Below are 4,169 nucleotides of genomic sequence, written 5' to 3'. Positions count from 1 at the left end.
TCTGACCTCCCTGCACTCAAAGTGGATTTTCTGGAGCTACAAAACTCGAAATGGCGCGCTTCCAATTGCGTTGGAAAGTAGACATCCAGGGCTTTCCAGAAATATATAATAGTCCATACTTTGGCCAAGAATAGATGACGTAAACTGGCGTTCAACGCCAGCCTTCTGCCCAAATCTGGCGTCCAGCGCCAGAAAAGGATCCAAAACCAGAGTTGAACGCCCAAACTGGCACAGAAACTGGCGTTCAACTCCACAAATGGCCTCTGCACGTGCTACACTTAAGCTCAGCCCAAACACACACCAAGTGGGCCCCGGAAGTGGATTTATGCATCAATTACTTACTCATGTAAACCCTAGTGACTAGTTTATTATAAATAGGACCTTTTACTAGTGTATTAGACATCTTTGGACGCCTGGTTCTTAGATCAGAGGTGCTGGCCATTCGGCCATGCCTGGACCTTTCACTTATGTATTTTCAACGGTAGAGTTTCTACACTCCATAGATTAAGGTGTGGAGCTCTGCTGTTCCTCAAAGATTAATGCAAAGTACTACTGTTTTCTATTCAATTCATCTTATTTCACTTCTAAGATATCCATTCGCACCCAAGAACGTGATGAAGGTGATGATTATGTGTGACGCTCATCACCATCTCCCCTATGAACACGTGCCTGACAAACACTTCCGTTCTACATGAAATAAGCTAGAATGAATATCTCTTAGATCTCTTAACCGGAATCTTCGTGGCGTAAGCTAGAATGATGGCGGCATTCAAGAGAATCCGGAAAGTCTAAACCTTGTCTGTGGTATTCCGAGTAGGATTCAATGATTGAATGACTGTGACGAGCTTCAAACTCGCGAATGCTGGGCGTTAGTGACAGACGCAAAAGGAGGGTGAATCCTATTCCAGCATGATCGGGAACCGACAGATGAATAGCCGTGCCATGACAGGGTGCGTGAGCATATTATTCACTGAGAGGAGGGAATGTAGCCACTGACAACGGTGATGCCCTTGCATAAAGCCAGCCATGGAAAGGAGTAAGACTGATTGGATGAAGATAGCAGGAAAGCAGAGGTTCAGAGGAACGAAAGCATCTCCATTCGCTTATCTGAAATTCCTACCAATGATTTACATAAGTATTTCTATCCCTATTTTATTATATTAAATTCGAAAACACCATTATCACTTTATATCTGCCTGGCTGAGATTTACAAGGTGACCATAGCTTGCTTCATACCAACAATCTCCGTGGGATTCGACCCTTACTCACGTAAGGTATTACTTGGACGACCCAGTGCACTTGCTGGTTAGTTGTATCGAAGTTGTGACAATTATGAATTAAGATCAGAGCACCAAGCTTTGGAGCCATTACCAGGATTTGTTCGAGCCTGGACATCACAATTTCGTGCACCAAGTTTTTGGCGCCATTGCCGGGGATTGTTTGAGTTTGGACAACTGACGGTTCATCTTGTTGCTCAGATTAGGTAATTTTCTTTTTGTTTTGTTTTCAAAAATTTTTCAAAAATCTTTCAAAAATTTTTCTTTTGTTTTCGAAAAAAAAAAAAAATTTGTTTTCAAAAATAAATTATTCTATGGCTTCAAGATTTTTTAAGAATGAATTCTAGTGTTTCATGAAACATGTTGAATCCTATCTGGCTGTAAAGCCATACCCAAACTGCTTTGGGATTGGTATTCAACTAATCACTCCAGTCCATGTAATTATATGCTAAAGCTTGGCTGGCTATTAAGCCATGCCTGACCCTTTGATTGGAGCTTTAGAGCATAAGATTCCTGGAATTCATATTAAAAATTTTTGGAATCCTTATTTTTCTTTTTTCTAAATAATTTTCGAAAAATATAAGTTAAAAATCCAAAAAAATTTAGAAAATCACAAAAATCAAAATATTTCATGTTTCTTGTTTGAGTCTTGAGTCATATCATAAGTTTGGTGTCAATTGCATGTGCATCTTGCATTTTTCGAAAATTCATGCATTCATAGTGTTCTTCATGATCTTCAAGTTGTTCTTGGTAAGTCTTCTTGTTTGATCTTGATGAAATTTTGTTTTGTGTCTTTTCATGTTTATCATATGCATTCTTGAATTCTTAGTGTCTAAGCATTAAAGAATTCTAAGTTTGGTGTCTTGCATGTTTTCTTTGCATCAAAAATTTTTCAAAAATATGTTCTTGATGTTCATCATGACATTCAAAGTGTTCTTGGTGTTCATCTTGACATTCATAGCATTCTTGCATGCATTCATTGTTTTGATCTAAAAATTTCATGCATTGCATATTTTTCATGTTTTCATAAAAATTCAAAAAAATCAAAAAAATATCTTTCCCTTTTTCTCTCATCAAATTCGAAAATTTGAGTTGACTTTTTCAAAAAATTTTAAAATCAAGTTGTTTCTCATGAGTCAAATCAAATTTTCAATTTGAAAATCTTATCTTTTTCAAAATCTTTTTCAAAAATCAAATCTTTTTCAAAATTCTTAGTTATTTTCGAAAATTTCAAAAATATTTTTCAAAAATCTTTTTCTTATTTTTATACCAAATTTTCGAAAATAACAATAACAATTAATGTTTTGATTCAAAAATTTCAAGTTTGTTACTTGCTTGTTAAGAAAGATTCAAACTTTAAGTTCTAGAATCATATCTTATGATTTCTTGTGAATCAAGTCATTAATTGTGATTTTAAAAATCAAATCTTTTTCAAGACTAATTTCTATCATATCTTTTCAAAAATATCTTCTTATCTTATCTTTTTCAAAAAGTTGGTTTCAAAATATCTTCTCTAACTTCCTATCTTCTTATCTTTTCAAAATTTGTTTCAACTAACTAACTAACTTTTTGTTTGTTTCTTAACTTTTTGTTTGTTTCTTAACTTTTTTATTAACTAATTATTTTTATTTTTGATTTTAAAAATTTTTTCGAAAAAAAAAATACTAACAATTTTCAAAAACCAATTTTCAAAAATCACTAACTCCTTTTCAAAAATAATTTTCGAAAATTCCCTCCTTCTCTCTCATCCTATTCTATTTATTCATTCATTAACTAACATCTCTTCCTCACATCATCACCAAATTCGAACCCCCTCTTCTATCTGTGTTCGAATTTCTTCTTCTTTTCTTCTACTAACAATAAGGAACCTCTTTACTGTGACATAGAGGATTCCTCTTCTTTTCTTGTTCTCTTCTCTTTCTTATGAGCAGGGACAGAGAAAAAGACATTCTTGTTGAAGCTGATCCAGAACCTGAAAGGACTCTGAAAAGGAAACTAAGAGAAGCTAAATTACAACAATCCAGAGACAACTTGATTGAAAATTTCGAACAAGTAAAGGAAATGGCAGCCGAACCCAACAACAATGCAAGGAGAATGCTTGGTGACTTTACTGCACCTAATTCCAATTTACATGGAAGAAGCATCTCCATTCCTGCCATTGGAGCAAACAACTTTGAGCTGAAACCTCAATTAGTTTCTCTGATGCAGCAGAACTGCAAGTTTCATGGACTTCCATCTGAAGATCCTTTTCAGTTCTTAACTGAATTCTTGCAGATATGTGATACTGTTAAGACTAATGGAGTAGATCCTGAAGTCTACAGGCTCATGCTTTTCCCTTTTGCTGTAAGAGACAGAGCTAGATTATGGTTGGATTCTCAACCCAAAGACAGCCTGAACTCTTGGGATAAGCTGGTCACGGCTTTCTTAGCCAAGTACTTTCCTCCTCAAAAGCTGAGCAAGCTTAGAGCTGATGTTCAAACCTTCAGACAGAAAGAAGGTGAATCCCTCTATGAAGCTTGGGAAAGATACAAACAGTTGACCAAAAAGTGTCCTTCTGACATGCTTTCAGAATGGACCATCCTAGATATATTCTATGATGGTTTATCTGAGCTATCAAAGATGTCACTGGACACTTCTGCAGGTGGATCCATTCACCTAAAGAAAACGCCTGCAGAAGCTCAAGAACTCATTGACATGGTTGCTAATAACCAGTTCACGTACACTTCTGAAAGGAATCCTGTGAGTAATGGGACGCCTATGAAGAAGGGAGTTCTTGAAGTTGATACTCTGAATGCCATATTGGCTCAGAACAAAATATTGACTCAGCAAGTCAATATGATTTCTCAGAGTCTGAATGGAATGCAAGCTGCATCCAACAGTACTCAAGAGGCT

General features: G+C 35.9%; 1 non-coding gene across 1 annotated transcript; it reads right to left on the bottom strand.

Annotated features, from left to right (window-relative positions):
- Positions 1-3,734: 3,734 nt before the first annotated feature.
- LOC148579122 (small nucleolar RNA R71) lies at positions 3,735-3,842 on the bottom strand. Its single transcript, XR_015895765.1, has one exon. It is a non-coding gene; the product is annotated as a small nucleolar RNA R71 (small nucleolar RNA).
- Positions 3,843-4,169: the final 327 nt, after the last annotated feature.

Source organism: Arachis ipaensis, chromosome B10 (genome assembly GCF_059453495.1).
Source record: "Arachis ipaensis isolate K30076 ecotype BB chromosome B10, ASM5945349v1, whole genome shotgun sequence".
Lineage (NCBI taxonomy): Eukaryota > Viridiplantae > Streptophyta > Magnoliopsida > Fabales > Fabaceae > Arachis > Arachis ipaensis.
Note: the sequence above shows the minus strand (reverse complement) of the source record. Positions and strands in the feature narration are given on the sequence as shown.